This window comes from Drosophila subpulchrella, chromosome X (assembly GCF_014743375.2).
Source record: "Drosophila subpulchrella strain 33 F10 #4 breed RU33 chromosome X, RU_Dsub_v1.1 Primary Assembly, whole genome shotgun sequence".
NCBI classification, from domain to species: Eukaryota; Metazoa; Arthropoda; class Insecta; order Diptera; family Drosophilidae; genus Drosophila; species Drosophila subpulchrella.
Window position 1 is genome coordinate 25143842 of NC_050613.1, and position 19710 is coordinate 25163551.

The window sequence follows — 19710 nt, forward strand, 5'->3', positions numbered from 1 at the left end:
GACAGGTGCCGAAAGAGAGCGCGAGAGAAACCGGCTTAGAGGCTATTCTGTGCTCGTTGCCCAGAGACGCCACTGTGTCCCAGTACCGCCCCCCCTATCCCCCTCTCAGCTTGCCTTGGCCAGCGGATTGGGGCCGACTTGTGGGTGGTGGGTGGTGAATAGTAGTGGTATAGTGGGAGTGCATTCCAGGCGTACTTATAAAAAACAGGGGCCCAAAGCCCACTGATGTGACACTTGATCTTTGACGGAAGTGTTGGGCTCTGAAAACGAATAGCTAATTGCTGTGACACTCCGCTGAACGCTTATAACCGATTTGTAAACTATATCATAAGTCTTAGAGGTAAGAATAGATAACTTTTTAGTGTAGATGTATTGATAAGATAAACTGAGATAAGAAAGTTAACTTTGAAATAAACTAACGTTAGATAATAATGGGATCTAATCACAGAGAGATATATCCAATAGCATTGTTCTTGAATTGAGAACATTCGTACTTAAAAACCGTGGAAGTACATTTTGGTATCAATGTTCTCAATATTAGAACGAAATGGTGAGAAGAGAATAGTTAAATTGAGTGTATTTAACAACTTTTTGATAAGTATACACTACTGACTGGACTAATAGCAAATAATAATAATAATCAATTTAAAAATGTTGTTCTATTTTTAAGAACATTTTCAACTCAGATGAGAACGTTAGAATTTTCTATGTGTAAGAGTAACGCTACTTAGGATCTTAAGTGGAAACATAAAAGCGTATAGCTTTAAAATAGGATCTATAGAAAAGTATATTGCTATGAAGGATCTTAAAGATTAAAATAAAATAAATGAAGTTCATTGATAAGAATAAGATTAGTAAAGCCAAAATAGATAAAAATGTAATGTCGTTTAAAGTTAAGACTTCTTTGTGACTGGTTAAATGGTAAAATTATTGTATTACTTTGGTTTTATCCCGTATCCTTAACTTTCTTAACCAACCCAATAAGCTCAAATATCTCAGATCACTAATGTGGGCAATAAAAACTAACTCATGGCCCGGAAAATGCATTCCCTTCCAACAAATAGAGAGGACAGCCCATAGAGCCGCAAGCCTGAATAAAAAAAACAATCGCCCCAACGAGCTGGCAAATATAATCGAACAACTTAATTAGCTCTGGCAAATCAGCCGCAGACAACAGACAATTGCAGGTCCGTACAATAAGTTATTCAGAAACATGCACACAGCCATGTTCGCCAGTAACTTTGGCAATTGTGGCCTGTGCTCAAAGCCAGAGTCGAAGTCAAAGTCAAAAACAATTTAAGGTCGTCACAGGTAGAGTTTGTTTTTCCCTCTCTTTTGCTTTGCTTTTTGCAAGTGTCATGCAAAAAAGCAAATATCATGGCAATACCGCCTTGTAAAAATAATACCCCCCATCATCATCCCCACCATCCGATTCTCGTTTCTTTTTTTATGTAACGGTCCTTATTAAAGCCAATGTTGTTGTTATTTTTTATATGTGTGTAGTACCGATGATCATTGGCCAAATGCCGAATATTGACGGTCATTCAATTTAGCGCCAACAGATTGTGGTGGCCAACCGTTCTTCATCTGTTTTGGCTCGCTAAATTTATCTTTTCTATGCTCTTGATACCCTGTACTTCTTATAGATGAGGTAAGCTTATGCCAAGTCATAGCTTTGGTTTCCATTTCCATAGAATATATTATAAAACGCTGATAACAATTCTCAAGAATCAAGACATGGACCAAACTAGTAAAAATTTAGCGTTCAAATTTTCACCAAATATTGGTTTTGTAGCATAGATTTGTAGGAATAATTGCTTTTTGTATAAATGATCTAAAAATATCATATTTTTCACAAGAAATGGTTATTATTATATATCTATAATATTCGTTCTGTAGCATAGATTTGTAAGAATAACTGCTTTTTGTATAAATGATTTAAAAATACCATATTTTTCCCAAGAAATGGTATAATCTATATAATCTATAATATTCGTTTTGTAGCATAGATTTGTAGGAATAACTGCTTTTTGTATAAATGATTTTAATACACCACATTTTCCCTAGGAAAGGGTATATTATATATCGATAGACCTCTTTGACAATATTTTTTCTAGATTTATTTGGCATTTTGGTCTTGCCGATTTGGCCGTTACTGACTACGATCATTTACTAGACTTCGATGGCTTCGGGTTCGGGTTCAGTTATCGGCCACTTGGGCAACGAACCCACTTGTGGATTTCTTACTCACCTGTTGTTAATTGGCTTCGTTGTTGGGCTTAGTCTTTGGTCTGCAAGAAGAAGAGGCAAATTAGTTGAAATCCGTCATAGTCATAGGTAGTCAGAGACCCCCTACCCCCCTCCCCCCATTGATTAATGCAATCTTCCCGAAACCATTTCCATTTCCATTTCCCATTCACAGGGCTCTCTGGCTTTTTATGGGCGGTGTTGTGCCAACTCATCCGAAAGCTAGCACCAGCACGCTTCGATCACAATTACTTGGCCATTATGCGATGCGGGCCAGACATAATTTCCCATTAGCAGCTTTTTATGGATTGGCCAAGAAAACGTGAGCATAGTTATAGAGCAACTGCCTATGCAATCACTCAAAGAACCCATTCCCATACCCATTCCCATTCCCGTTCCGCACCTAATCAGATTTGTTTTGCGCCCATCCCATATCCCTATACCATTTTCATTCCCAGCTTATCGCTGATGCACTCATTTCATCTAGTTTCTCCCCAAGATCTTGTGAAATCTGATTTATGCCTGCTGCAAGCAAAAACCCTGAAAAAACGTACAGTGACTGCTCCAAAAAAAAAAAAAAAACGTTGGTTGAAAGTGAAACTTTGTCAACGTCCTCTTCAATTTGTTTCTTTTCTGCTTTTTTGGCTGTTTATATTATTAAATGCGTTTTCAATTTCACTAGAAAGCACAAGAGTTCGGCCCTCTTGATATTCTTGCCGGGCAGAAATCACAGCGAAATGGAGACATAAACAAACAATTTGTCCGTGCTCGCACCTGAGGTGAATAAGCCAAATAAGATACAAAATATATAAAAAGTTCGCCCTGTTCTTTTCCAGCAGTCTCTTCCTCTCTCTTTCGCACGCCCATGGAATAACAAGTGGGTGGGGAGAAGGGGGTGGCAAGTGAAGGGCCTGATAAATTGATGGATAAACTTTATTAACTATATTGGATTTCGATCTGCTTGCGATTTCAAGGAAAATTAAATTTTTAGTACTAAAACAAAAGACTTAGGCAAAAAACTTGGGTTAAGGACATGGAAAATATGATTGCCTTTAAATAATTTGTAATTTAAGTTTAGTTTTTGATTATTTAATTAAAAACCCTTATTAATCTAACAAGCAACATGTAGAAAATATCTCAGATTTCCATTTATCAGAATTCAAGTTCCTTGCACTTGACTTTTCTAGTGCTAAAACAAAAGACTTAGGCAACAAACTTGGACAAAGGACATTGGAAAATTTTATTGCCTTTAGACAATTTTTACTTTTATTAAAATATACAAAATTCAAGTTTAGTTTTTGATTGTTCAAATGATAACCCTTCTTAATTTTAAAAGTAATGCGTAGAGAATATATTGGATATAAACTCAACTACATGCAAGTTTCCTTGGAAATTCAAGGGAGAAAACAAAAGACTTAGGCAACAAACTTGGAAAATGTGATTTTTACTATTATTTAACTTTTACTTTTACTATTATTTAATTGAAAATTCAAACTTAGTCATAGGAAGCCTTTAGAGATTATTTGTTTAATGAAAACTTATCAAACATCTTAAGATAGTAAGACAAATTTAAGCTATCTCCAATGAAAGTTGATTTGTCGGCTTAGAAAAGATGAGAAAACCTCTCGTTGAAATTATTATAATAATTATTGACGGCTCATCATATCCGTCAATTGGCCAGCTCTTTCCGGCTTGCGGCTCTTTGAGTTTGCATTTTGGCTTTTGGCTTTCGGCCGGCGACTTCTTTGGCCAAAATGGGCGAGGAGTTGAGTTGGCCGAGAGACTGACAAATTGATATGCACATTCGGGCGACATTAGCATATGTCGCGTATGCCTTAATTAACTATTCCGCTCAGCTAATATCGGTTTCACCCACCCCACAGACAAAAAAAGGCCCAAGACCCACAGACCTGGTGGTAAATTGCGGATTGTGGATGACTTGACGCACGAGTATTTCAAATTTGTTTTGAAGAAAGTCTCGCCAGCACTTCCCCATATGAAAGTTTTGCTCGGCGGCGGCGGGTTGAATGACTCAGAAATCAAAATAAAAGTCAAAATAAAAATTAAATCTTGCGCTGTTTTCATCGTTTGCCAATAAACATTTTAGGGGGCGCAACCCAAGCCCAAACCCCCAGTGAATAAGTAAAAGTTTCCTAGTTGACATCATCGGCAAGTGCAAAAAAAAAAACACTTACAACTGGCCTTTTAATTTGCCATTAAAGGTGTGCGATTAAAAAATAATATAAATGCTTTGAGCGCATTAAAGGGCACCCGAAAACGTCGTAAATGAATCGTAAATTGATCGCCGCAGTGCATTAGAATTCCCCAGTTAAATAAATATTAGTTGGGGCCCTTTAATACCATTTCCCCTGCGAAATTAAAGCCAAGTTCAAAATCAGATGGCCACTTCGATTTCGCTGGTAAAGTACTTATAGTTTTTCTCCTTTTTTTTTAGTGGTTTTAATTGTTGATGCTGAAAAGCCGCAGCAAACAACGATATAAATGTTATGGCAGAGGGAAAAAATATATAGGCACTGAAAAAAGTGAATAGTAAAAGTAAATATTGGCGCATTTTATACAAAGTTTCCTGCTACATACTTGCATTAAATACAAAAACTTAATATTTAATGAAAAACATATTAAATTGTGTGATTTAGTTTGAAAGTATTTGAAAAAAGAGAAATATTAGATATCATATCTAATTCGTTAGTCATATTTACTACAAACATTTTACGTCATTAAAAAAGAATCTAAAATTAAAAGCAATGTTTGATTTATAATAATAATAATAATAATTTGAAAATTAAATTGATATTAAATATATATATTTGAATAAAAAATAACATTTACGTCAACATAGAAAGAACATTAAATGAAAATCAATCTATAAAATCTTTAACACATCGCAAAAATTAAAAAGTCTTTTGAAATATTAAACCTTTATATTTACTGTACTATATTTAGATATCATATCTAATTTGTTATTCATATTTACTACAAACATTTTACGGCATTAAAAAAGAATCTTAAATTAAAAGCAATGTTTAAGATCTTTAAAACACAGCTAAAATTGAAAACTAAATTTAATATTAAATCATTGTATTTATTCGTTATGCATTATTAAATTTAAAGCTATTTTAATCAAGGTAGGAAATATTATGTATCATATCTTATTAGTTAGCCATATTTTTCTAAAAACATTTAACGTCGATATAAAAAGAATTTTAAATGAAAATCTACATTTAACACACAGCAAAAATTTAAAACCTAATGAAATATTAAACCTTTATATTTGCTGTTTTTTTTAGTGTACCAGATACTGCGCTGCGGTCGTAAAAATATATTTATGTGCCCAGAAACAAGGGGAAACGCGGTGAAAGAGGTGTGTTTCATGGGGAGTGGGGGATTCGACTGCGGTTTTTCATTGCCGGACTAGTGTTGTTGTAATCGGAGGAGAGGAGATTGCATTAAAAAGCGTGAGTGCGTGAAATGTCTACAACAAAGTCAAATATTGCATCTGCCGGCCTTTTTGGGTAATCATTCCATTTCAGTTGCTGTCCAGCTTTTATCGGTGTAATTGTTATTGTTATTGCCGATCGCTGGTTTTGGGGCCATCGAGAAATGTGTCAATGCGGGATGAGCGTTCCAGGTGGGAAAATAACAACTTGAAATTGGTTTTATTGGTGCTTCAATGCCAGGCGCTCTTATCGAGATGGTTAAGCAAACATTAACCAAATTGTTTGCCATCGAAAGTTAGGTGTTTAAATTCGAAAAAGAGTTGATTTTAACAGAACCAGAAAGTTTTCTAAATATATATAAAGCGAGGGTAAAAATTAAAGGATTCAAAGCTAAAACTGAACCAAATATTCGTTTTATAGAGTAGATTTATGCTATGAGGCTTATTTTGCCTGAAGTGATCACTGATCATAAAGAAAAATAAATTATATATTACAAATTCTTTGCTTAACTCCATAAATCTCATTTATATTTAGGTTTTTTTTAAGATCTCGTTAGTAAAAACTAAGTATTTATTTTTTAGGAGTCCATTCCCCCAACTCCACGCTTCTCACGCGCTAAATCACTCATCCGCACCGTTAGACACCGCAACAAACTAAACTATTACTTAATTTCGCTAAAAAGAAAATGGATAGAGCTTCGACCAGAAACTAAACCTGCCCCACCAAAAACCAAAGCGGCGATCGAACTTCCCCTTAATTTCATTTTGATCTTCGATACTATATTATATTATTGGTCACGTTTTATGTAATCCCGAGTCTCAGCGAGACAAAGACCGCAGAGGCTTCCATTGTTTCTTCTGCCAGCAAATTAGAAGCAAGGGGGGGGTGCCCGAAAAAAAACAAAATCAAAAACCAAATGCTTTCGATTTCTATTTGAATATGCAAATCGTTCAAAGACCGGCAGCAGCCAACCAAGCCATTGGTTACTGGATGGTCGCATCTTGGTCCATTCCGATACCATCCACTAAAAAGAAATTCCCATCAATTAATTTTCTTCTTCTTTCATCTACCTCCGTTTTTCGATTTTGTACGGTGTTTTTTTTTCGTTTTTTTAGATGTTGTTTCTATCGAAGAGTTCACCATTTGGGGTGTACAAATTTCTATACAACAATTTTTGCACACAACAACACTGCTCCCGCTTGGAGTGAAATAAAATTTGAATTATAATAAAGTTAAGTTGGTCGTAAATAACGTTCAAAGGCGTCCGAAAATCCCAGCGAATATGATCGGGGGCAACAACAACAAGAGATCTCTTTGGATTTTTTCCAAATGTATCATAGAAAATAGATTGGTGTGCGTGTGTGGTTAATAATTTTACGCTTGCCTATGTTTTGATTAACATTTAAAAAGCGTAACAATTAATTTGTTAAACGAGCGCAGAAAAAATTAGGCAGAGATGGAAATGAAAACAAGATAGATAAAGGATAAAAAAATATTATGAAAGATGGGCGGCTTATATTATCATTATTTCTCTACAAGGTAACACAATGTAAATCAGTTCTGATTTGAAAGTAAGACAAGTGTACCATATAGTTGATATGATATTTTTCTGGAACCAGAGAAAGCTCATAAAATTCAGCTTAGCTGGCCGACATTAATAACATATCTCACCAGATCAGGTACCATTATTCCCAGGCCCAAAATTTCTAGCCCAGAAGATTCCCACTAACCAAAAAAAAAAAGAAAAGAAAAACCCATAGAGAAGCGTAACAATTCGAAGAACCGAAATGCAAGCGAATCTATGTTATTTTTTATTTCTACGTGCTGAGCTTGCATTTTCCCATAGTGTCTGGTGCCGTCTCTTTCTGCCTTCATATAGCCCTCTCTTTCAGCCGTCTGCTTTCTAAGCAGAAGATTTACTCATCGAAAATGGCAGGGCGCGGACTGTGGCCACAAATCAAATTGTTTTAGATCTTTAACTCATCGTGTTGTGTTGGGTTGTGTTGTCCAAGTTTAATGGCTATGTGCCATTGCCGAGAGTTTTCCCCGCGATTCACCACCGCCTTTTTTCTGCGGGGCTTTCACCTGCGGGTTACAAATGGCAGCAGACGTCACGTACGACGACCACATGGAACGCCCGCCGCGCCCAGCCTTGACCTACAGCACTGGTTTGGACTTGGACTAGGTATGGTCCGAGTTGGGAGTGGGATTAGAAGTGGGTGGGGTTCAAAAACCGTCAAGAGAGATTTCCATATAATATGCAAATCAGCTAGAAGCCCAGACCACGTGAACTGCTAATGATCTCCCTATTTGGTATCGCGATCACAATCAAAACTCTGCTAATTTGTGTTTAGCTTCGAAACAGAGGCCTAATCCCCCAGAAGACCAAACACCCACGATCCTTTCTGCCCCTCTGCTCAATCTCTCAATATCTCAATCCCTCAACCTGTCCAAAATTCCAATGACACCTAATTAAAATCATTGAGAGCCAGCCAACAATCAACGCCAGCGGTAAACAATGAAATATTTGCTTTAAATATTTATGAAAAATATTTATGCGCGTGGGTGTCGCCTTTTCCGCAACGGAAGCGCTTCTGCTTGAGGTAATAATATGGAACTATATCTCTATTCCGTTGACTGTATGCCAGGAAATCGGTCAGGTTTTTTTAATATTATCTAATACTATCTTATGGTAAAAACTACAAGCTAACAGTGGGTTTTATTGTGGAGTGCTATAGCAGCAAAGAGGCTTAAGCTTTCCTAGAATATATGACACACGTATGTTATGATCTATATGATATGATATGATCACTCAACATTAGTTTTATCTTGTTTTATATTTTATAAATATGTAGGAATGAGATTAATGTATGAGAATTCATTTCACATGATATGTATACCTTGTTTATCAGTATAGAACTATGTAGGAATGAGATTTCTTAAGTAGGAATACATTTAATTTATCATATTTAGGAACCCTTTTTCTCTCAATGATATATACTTTTAATATATTACCGTTGAATAGCCCCATCGAATATTTTGTGCGATCTGGAGTTCCACGGTTTAAGAATTCATTTCTTTAGGATTTCATATGATATGTACATATATCTTGTGTAGTATAATAGAACTTTGTAGGATTAAGATTTCCTAAGTAGGAATACATTTAATTTATCATATTTAGGAACCCTTTTTCTCTGATATATATTCTATATATATCTTTTAATATATTACCATTGAATAGCCCCATCGAATATCTTGTGCGATCTGCAGTGCCACGATCTTCCCTGACATTTCTGTTCAGCACTCGAAGCCAGCGGAGTATCCAGTAATCTGCAGATCCAGTCGACCGTGTCCAGCGACTGTTGACACATTTCCGACCTGTTCCGGGACTATGGAACTGTGGTTACCCCCATCCCAAAAACAAAAACCAATTCCAAACCCATTCCCCCTGCTAACTGCACATTTGCAAACGGCTACTGCTGCTGCAAAACGGCAACAGTTGCATCTTTGGCAGTGGGCAACATTTTTGCTTTGTTGTTAATTTGGAAAACGACGGGAGCGAGAACGTGTTTTTTTGGGCCATGTTGGCCTGCTGGCCAGTTGGCCAGTTAGCCTGTTAGCCAGAAAAGTCTGGGAAGTCAGGGAGGCCGAGGAAACGGGTTACGCAAAGCTGGCGAACAAGCGAATGTGTGGCAACATCTCCGCGGTGGCTCCGTTGAACTTTGCGGTCCGCAGTGCGTCGACCATTGGAACAGATTGCAGCACAGCGATTGCGAAATGCTTCTGCCACTGCTACTGCTCCTGCATCCCTCCTGGTCGCTCCTCCTCCTCCGCCAACCTCGAATTCCTGTCCAGAAACCAAAGCGGGCGCAAAATTCTGGGTTTCACGGTGGACGGTGGAAAAAGTCCCTGCGAGTTGCCACAATCAGCATGTTCTTAACATGTCATATATAAGCAAAAACCTTTACTATATTTATAATATTGTTAGAACTATTTGATAGCTTAAGAAGTTTTGGATCTGCTTTGAAGCTTTAAATTATAATGACAGTTCTTTATATACATATAGAATATAATAATTAATCTATAAGATTTTAATTGGTTTTAATTTTATTTACAATTCAAATGGTTTCCCGATTAGGATGTACACTTTATACATGTTATAATATATTTAGATCCCCACCTTTGAATATAAAAGCAAGTCAGATATAATCAAAAAACTTTACAATATCTATAATATTGTAAGAACTATTTGGTAACTGTAGCTTAAGAAGTTTTGGATCTTTTTTGAATCTTTAAATTTTAATGACAGTTTTTTATATATAGAAGATAATAATCCATCTATAAGATTTTAATTGGTTTTAATTTTATTTACAATTCAAATGGTTTCCCGATCACGATGTACACTTTATACATGTTATAATATATTTGGATCCCAACCTTTGAATATAAAAACAAATCAGATACAATCAAAAAACTTTACAATATTTACAATATTTTGAGAACTATTTGGTAACTGTAGCTTAAGAAGTTTTGGATCTGTTTTGAATCTTTAAATTATAATGACAATTTCTATATATAGAAATTAAAAATGCATCTATGTATACGATTTGTGTTATTACATTTTTATAGGTTTTAATTTTTTTTACAATTCAAATGGATTCCAAACTACGATGTACATCTTATACATTATATATTTAGATCCCCACCTTTGAATATAAAAAGGTTTATGGTATTTATAATATCCCACAAATTTAAATGCTCAATCACTTCGAGACTTTTTGGTAAATATTTATAAAATTCCATCACGAAAATGGAAATGTACAACTATTGAGCATAATTAAAAGTGTCCAAATATAAACATTGACCATTTAAAAACCGCCTTCACGAAACGAGAGAACTTTCGCTGCTTAGGTGGCGAGCAGGGCAGAAACAAAAGAAAACAGCCCACGGATTCCGAGATAAAGACTTGCTCCGGGAATTACCTTAATTAGCATGCAGATGCTAATCAATCGACCGATTAGGCCAGCCTCACAAAAATGTTGGCGGCTTGAAATTCAAGTTTGCCTTGCATACTTGTGGGCATAAAGAAAGTTGTATACCACAATTTAAGGCATACGTTTGGGGGTAAGTGGAAAATCTAGACAATACGAACTTGAAACGGAAGCGGAAAAGGGGGAAATTGGGGACCCCAGACAGACGAGCACACTTCATCAGCTTCACTTGAAGCTTCTTAAGCTTTCTTATGCACTCCTATCTCCCTTTTTTTTTTTTTTTGCTTGCCCAGCAGTAACAAATATGAATGAAAAGCAGAAGGAAATGGGAAAGGAAATGGAAAAGGGGTGGAAAAGCACCACAGGATTCCTAGACATTCTCTTGACATGTGTTCACAAGTGCTTCTGTCATTTATACAGGCGAAAAACCAGGGGCTTTCTATAAACAAGTTATATAACTAATACCCACAGAGATCTTAATTATAACTTACACAATACATATGTATACAATAAAATCACAGTGAAAATGATTTAAATTGCCTATGAAACCTTTACATTTACTACCTTTTTTGTTCAGTGTACAGTATAATAATTTCAACGGGGTTCCTTGCAAGTCCTCAAAATTACAAAAGCAAATCAGCAGGAACCGCAAACGCTAATATCCCTGCTCCACCCCCTACCATTTAGCCCTAACCCCTCTTAAGAGAATCCAAAGGACATTGCCATTGTCACCTCGAACACAATGCCATCCATGCCGAGCTTTCCCCTTCATTGGTTTTCACTCCTCCAGACGGATCAACTTACCTTCGTTGGGGTTCCGAGTCGTCCAATGGCAGTCTCTACTGTTAACCATTAACTTTGGCATGCAAGGTGGCAGGAAAAGTTGTCCAAACTGCAAGCAAACAAGGGAGAATGAATTAAATATGAGGAAAAACACAGCACGCAGAGTAAACTACTTATGTTTGTCCACTAGCTAGTATTTTTCTACATTTAAGGACACTCGATAGAGTTAGGGAATTATATCTGAGTTCTTTTCCAAAAACAATAGCTAGGTTATTGGAAACAATATTCTTTAAAAATATAACATACAAATAAAAAGTTAAAAAATAAATAAAATATTTCGAGAATATCTTGTTGAATATTATTAAGTTAACATTATTCAACAGTACAAATTTACTTGGAGTACCTACACAGAGAGAAATATCGAAGAAACATTGTTCTTGAATTGAGAACATTCGTTCTTAAAAACCGTGTAAGTACATTTTGGTATCAATGTTCTCAAGTTATAAGTATACAGTACGGGCTGAACTAATGGTTTATTGGTTGAGATATACAATGTACATAAAAACCGCCAATTCAACTTGATTCGAGCAAAATAAAAACATTTTCACCTAAAAATGTCGTTCTATTTTCAAGAACACTTTCAACTCAGATGAGAACGTCAGCATTTTCTCTGTGTTGTTCCTGAATTGCAATTTTCATTATCAATTTAACATTGTTTAACTGTTGAAATTAATCTGTGATTATAATAATGGTCTTAATACTTTTTTTGTATCTGTGAGAAAATAGTTTGAAACAACAGTTAGGGCATACTTTCGGGCATTGAGTCAACCACAGTTTACGTTGCTCTGGCACTTATCTCTGCATCTGCTGCCAAGTGAAACAGAGCACTTGCCACCACTCACCCGGATGGGCTCCACTCGATGACCCACTCAAATTCTCAATCGATTTAGCTTTGGTTTCAACGCCGATCTGGCGACGATCTTCAAGTGCTGAGTGCCTTTGTCTCCGGTTTGGCCTGCCTCGCAGGGAAAGTGCCCCGGGCCCCCAGAAACAGAAACAGAGACCAAAACACTTGCCAACAGCATCGCAAATGTAAACAGAATGCCCGGCCGAACAAAGCAGTCATAACAAAACGACACATCTAGTTCAATCAGTGGCAATTCAGTTCCGACACTTAAGTCGAAAGAGTTTGCCTGGGGTAAAATCAAAGGTGGAAGTGGAATTGGAAGCCGTCCTACCCCAAATGATCGTGCCTATCTCTTGGGTCTCCACTTCTTCTCCAAGTTCTAGAACTCAAGCCTCTTATGCAAACAAAAAACATATGGTGCTCTTGGAAATATTTATTTCGTCTATTGTTTGATTTAAACATTTTTAGAGACACACGATAGCCTTCTTATTTTGGCCTTTAAAAAATAATTATCTATAATCAACTAGTTGACAAATATTGTTCTTAAAATGTTAATGGTAGAGTTTCAAGAGCCTCAAAGATAGTATTTTAATCATAAACTTATGAAACAATTATATCGAAAATATCGAAGTAGTATCGATTGTTTTTCATCTTGAGAAGTGATTATAAAATACCTAAAATATATCAAATTACTAACGATTGTTTTGCATCTTTAAAAGTGATTACAAAATATTGAAGTACTATCGATTGTTTTGCATTTTAAAAAGTGAGTACAATTATATCGAAGTAGTATCGATTGTTTTTCATCTTGAGAAGTGATTATTAAATACCTAAAATATATCAAACTACTACCGATAGTTTTGCATCTTTAAAAGTGATTACAAAATATCGAAAATATCGAAGTACTATCGATTGTTTTGCATTTTAAAAAGTGAGTACAAGGTTTTAAGATAAATTCAATCGGATTTTCGTTAAAGTTACACTTCTTAGGGATGTTTGCCTGTTTCGTAGGCCCAAGTCAAAACAGATCTTCCTCCAGGCCGCAGACATTGACCCTGACGACCCGCATCTGGCCATGGGCACCCCTTAACCCCTTGCAAGAGCCGTACTGCAGCAGTGCAATGGGGGTGGGTCGGTGGGAAAGTTGTGGAAAGGTCATTGGGCTTGTTCAGACGCCAGTAGAGGCGGAGTTTCGAGCTGCATCCTGCCTGAGTTCTTTTGCTCCTCAGTGTCAATGACACGCCCTTTGGCTCCTCAACCCCTCCGTACCCCTGTGCCTCCTCCTCCGTTGGCCCTCATTAGCGCAGGTTTAAGGCCAAAGCCAAAGGCAAACAAACAATGCCAGAGGTTGGGGCGAAAAATCTGCAACGAATGCCACGCAAAAGGCAAATGCAAATCGCGAACCAAAAAATGCGAAAAAAATAAAAGTTGTCCACATCTCACATGGCTGCTCGCTGGCAGCTCAAACATTTGCCAGCGATAAGATTGCACCCCCTATCCTCATCCTCCTCATCGACCCTCTCCCACCCATCTCGCCGTGCCCAAATGAGCAAATATTTGCGGATCCGATAAAGGCAATGGTAAAAACATTCTGGATAACATTCAAACTCGAGGTATTTTTCCATGTCCATGAGGGGTTCATTATTGTTTGGAAACAATATTAAGGAAACTGCTTATATTTCGAGAACATTTGTATTTGTATAATGAGAATACAATAAAAACTATTATTTAAACTAAAATGAATACAAATATCCACCATTTAAGGGGCCTTACTGGCTGTTTTTTTTTATTTATGGAACTTTTAATCTGGACCCAGAATTGGTATAGGTCAAAACATAGTGAAATACTTCACAAAAATCAAACCACAAACCAAAACTATAAGGCAAATTATTACCATAACAAAATCATGCAATTTCTTATTATAATACACACAGCCCGCAATGATTACTGGTCCAAAATCGATAACGATCGACAATTTAAGGGGCTTTAATGGCCTGTTCTCCTGCCATTATTAACAATCGATCATTCTGTGGCATCGTGTGCTATCCTTCGATATCAATTATTGATAAACCATCAGACTGGCGCTTCAAGTATTTCAATCAAGCGCACGCACACAATCCTATGCAAATAACGAACACAAGCGGTCTAATTGCATGAAAATTGTTGCCCTGCCATCCCGTATTCAGATTATTATTATTTTTTGCATGTCAGGGCGTCGGTTCACGTAGAAAAGATCAGGAAAGACAAGGGATCAGTCAGAAGATTGTGAAGAGATTGACTTTTTGACTTAGTATAAGTTATAATGTGAGCTATTAGGGCAACTTTTTTATAAAAACCAATTATTTTAAATTTTTTTTTGTACTTTTAGTTATTTTCCAGTGCAAAGCGCTTCAATTTCGATTGGTAACAGGAACTGGGGATCTTTTTAAGCATTTTCCTGGCGCTTGGCTTGGCCTTTCAACGCCAGACGCAAATCAAGATTCCGAAAGAGAGCGGGACGTCTGCCTGGCTCTCTTCTATTTTTAGCCATCTGTCGATCCGATCCTCCCTTGTCCTCGTCCGCTAATAGATCGTGGCAATCATTTAATGGACATCCCACTTCACCCCGCTTTTCCGCCACGCGTTTTCCACCATCGTGATGCCTTTTGGTCATGCGAACGGAGAGTCGGGAGAATTGGGAGAATCGAGGGACTCGAGGGACTCGGGACCAGCATCTTCGCCTTATAGGGAGGGTCCGCCCCCGTCCCGCCTTCTGCGATCCATTCCACAACCCACATATGGTGGCCTGGCCATGACTTGGATTTATATTTAGTTCGCTTCCTGCTTCTGCTTCTCCTCCAGCCACTCGAGATGGGAAACATGGAAATGGAAATGGATCGGGAATGGGAATGGGACCATAAATGGGAAATGGCCCCTTCGAGAAGAGCAGGGAAATGTCTGTCGACTGTCGCTGAAATTGTATCGATTGCACTTTAATATCCCGAACTACACTTTCCCGGTGATTTATGTGTACTCGATGGAGAAACAATACTTTCTTTGAAGTCTGGAACTCTTCTCGGCTGTCAAATCACATCTTAAAACGTCCATATATCATCTTTCATTGGGTCCGCGCTTCAGGAACTAAAATTAGTCAACGGAATCTTTACGGTCTCGACTTTCCCTTCGGTTTTTGGAAGCCCCTCGGCATCAATTAAGAATTTTAACTTAATTGCTTGGGGTAGTGGCACAAGGAAAATGTGATAAAAATAAACCAAAGAACTTTGGAAAGTGTGCCCTAGGAAAATATGATAAATGTGTCTGTGCCTGTCTTCGCCCTCAAAATCGAAAATAGAATCATTTGTTTTCGAACAAAAACTTAATTTCAATCGTGTATTCAAGTGTGTCAAGATATATATTTATTAGTATGAAAGAGTAACATAATCTTCTCGACTTTATCCCGAGTTACCTAACTTGGAAAAACCTGTTATGAAGCTGCTCTCGAACTGCAAAGACTGTGAAAAGTGAAAAGCGGTTTGATGGAACCGCAAAACACAAACCGCAGAAGAGAAGAAGAACCTAAAGTACGGATATTGAGAGAAAAGTGCGCAATTAATGAAATCAGTTTTGCCTAGTTTCAATTGCTAGGCAATTTGAATGCGAAATTAATTGAGACAACGGCGGTAAATTGTCGAGTGGAGTGGAGTGTGTTCCCCCCGAGTATCTTGCAGTCTGCATAGAGAACTGGTAGTCTGGGTGTCTGGGGCTAGTCGGTCGACATAGGGCTTCTCCCCGATGCAATTGGCCAGAGGTGAAGAGATGCAGATTGCAACGGGGGTGCACTTTGCATCTGAACTTCTGTGCCCATGGGGGAGATTTAAAAGTTTCCCGTCGTGTCCCTTTCTGAACCCATAATACATCTACATGTATGTACCTCCCCCATTTCGATATTAGACTATGATGATCTCAGGCTGATCCCCACCTCCAGCTTTAATTTGCATAAATTTCAATTAAGCCCTCGGGTCTAATATGTTATAAATCAATCTATAGTATACCATTTATCTACGCCATAAATAGCGAGGAATTTTATCTCATCACTTCAGATCCCCGGATTCTCAATTGCATTTCGTACAGAAAGCCGATCGATTTGATGAAGTGCTCCAATTTCGATTCCACTTCTTTATTGACAGTTTTATGAGTTCACCCCCGTCTACGCCCATGCTCAGGGCCCCCGCTCAAAGCTCGACTCATCAATTGTTTCCCCCTTTGAAAGCGTGTTTTGTGTGCGTTGTCGCCATGAGATTTTATCGCAGATTTTGCAGATTTAGAGCAATAAACTTTATGAATCGAGACACATACATACATATACCATTTGCTGGTGGGTCACCCCAGAGATTTCTGAAACCGTTAGAGTTGGAAGAACCTATCATCAAGAAGAAAGAACCTAGAACCAAACGGAGTTTAATTGACGTCGCCAACCCATTAATGCTAATTCGGGCCGATTTGGTTCGAGATGTTTGAAGAACCTTGACGGGGGAAAAAAAAAGATAGAAACCTAAACACAAAGAGAAACTGATCGAACAGAATAATAGCTGGAAGAAACGATTCAACCGAAAAATGCGTAATTATTTACTTTAACCATCTGTTGAAATCTATATTTCTAACCAAGAATTCATTGCTAAGCAAAAGCTGGGCATGAGAATTAGGCAGAATCGTGGGGTGTTTGGTACAAGACTCCTCCGATTTCAGCTCCGATTTCGCTGGAAGCTCCACCAAATCCGACATGGGAATGTTTTCGCGTGTTGTCAACAAACCCATAAACACACACCTAAAAATGGCAATCTCATAACTCTCCTCTTTCCAAACAAAATGTTCACATAAATGAAAAACAACCCGAAGAACGAAGAATTCAGTGCGATAAATAAGCGCTGCCTTCGATTTTCGACATTGGCTTTGCCTCCTTAAAGGCGGATTTACTGCCCCCTGCTCCTCCATGGAGACTCCTACCTCTCTTTATTTATTTTTTTTTACTTCTGAAACAGCCAAGCGTAACGCCACGCACGCGCTGAAGATGGGGAAAAAGGAAGGAAAACAAAGAGGACGCCGAGGAATTTTATGCGCAGGCGCAGCCCAAAAAGGGCACCAACCTCTCTAGATCTTGCTTCCCAGCTTTGCTGCCTTTATTTTTGGGTAGGCGGACAATCCACTTCGGTTGCCAGCTGGGAAAGGCAGGAGGCGGCACCATAAGGATGCAGCATCTCCAGATGGATTCGACCACAAGGGCTCCTGAGTGCCCTATGTTTTTTATTTTGGTTATATTATCAACTATATTGTCAATATTACAAGTTAATGAGAGATTCTCTTTTAAAGTCTATTTAAGTTATAAAGTTTATCTACATATATTATTGTGCATAAAAACGGTACTTCCTAAAAATGGAAACATGAATAAAATTCTTAAAATAGGACTATGATATATACATTTGTCATTGAAAACAAACATTACAGGAAATGTTGATAAGTATGGTGTTTCACGAACATTATCACAAAACGAATGTATGACTTTGAAGGCATTGGAAGAATAAGGGAAATGAAACCCATTACTTATAAAGGGATCATTAAAATTTTAAAGAATTAAGCTCATCTATATATTTATATTTACTCTTTAAGATTTATTGATATATTTTAGTACTATACCATTTTATATGGTGAGTTGATATCGTAATCTAATGTCAGGTTCAGAAAAGTAGATCAAAATGTTGTTTGTATTATTATATGTATTTTAGTACCATACCACTGTAATCCAATTTTGCAAATTCTTGAAAGATGAGATGATATCGCAATCTTATGTCCGTTTCAGTAAAAGGAGATCAAAATAATATTTGTATCATTGTATATTTTAGTACCATACCACTGTAATCCAATTTTGCAAATTCTTGAAAGATGAGATGATATCGCAATCTTATGTCAGTTTCAGTAAAAGGAGATCAAAAGGGAGCTTTAATGCGGATCGAAATCTTGAGCCGAGTTCAATGTCAAGTTCGTGAGGCCCCCCTCCGCCGCCCCCTTGTTTTTATCCCCTCCCCCCTTCGGAGTCTCCCGGGGGAATTGATTGTTGTTGCTGTGTGAGCTCATCGCCAAAAGACTCCGGCCACGCCCCAAAGTGACGGCATAGGCGCCAAAAACAAAAAAAAAGGAGTTGGAGTTTTTTCTCCCTCTCCCCCTCTCTCTCTCTCTCTCTCGCTTGCATGTTAAGTGCCCACTCGAGAGAGATTTGTATCTCAAGGACGCACTTAAAAGAGGCGCGAGTGGGTGGTTTGTGAGGGGGGCGGGGCCGGGACTTTTGCACGGGGTCATGGCCGTGAGTCACGCTTATGACATTCTGCAAAAAACGTGAGTCATGCCAAAAATTCCCTAATTTCCTTTAAAAAAAAAATGCACAAAATTGGGCAAAGGAAAGGAAGCCATTGAAGCGGAAAAGGAAAAGAGAATAAAAGCAAAACAAACGAGATTTGAGGGCTACAAAGAGTGGGAGGAAGAATCCAAATTATGCAATAAGAAGAATCAGTGGCTTAGCTAGGTTTTGGTTAAAGGGGGCTAGCACCCAAAACCCCCCTTTATACGCCCATGGCCAAATATCCCTTTCTCTCCCCACACAGCTTCGCTCCATTTGTTTTTGTTCTTAATCGCATCTCTCTCCATTTAACCGCTATTCTAGTCACGTTGTTTTTGTTGTTCTTGTGGTGGTTGGAATATACAGCAATAACAACTAGCCAACGGAGTTTCATTAGCGTTTTTTTTTTGTAACTAATTAAACACGCTAGTTCAGAACTCACGCAAATTTGTTTCTTTTATTTTTTGTCAACAAAATTAATAGCAGCTGCGTTGTTGTTGTTGTTGCTGCAGGAACAGTTACTAAGGGAGAAAGAGAGCGAGGGAGTGAAAGAGAGTCAGCCGGCTGCTGCACACACACAGAAACGCACATATGTACGTACACGCACAGGGGAATTTTATTGATTTTTCACACTCACAGTAACGGTAACGGTAAACAGGAGCTGCACCGAGATAACGGTGATAAAGGCCAAAATGCGTTGGACAAAAGATAATTGCCGTTTGCAACACGAAATAAACACAAAAAGTGCATTAATCGCACCCCCGCTAAAAACGGGACTCGCTCTCGCTCTCTCTCTCTCTCACTCTCCTGGCCCGTCCTGCAACTCCTTTTTGCTCCCTTTTCAAAAGGTGGTTTTTTGGCACACCCAAAAATGCAAAATGCCGCGCACAATAACAAAATGTAAAGGGCCACAAACCAATTCACAAACTTGCAAAAAAAACACAATATTTAGAAGGG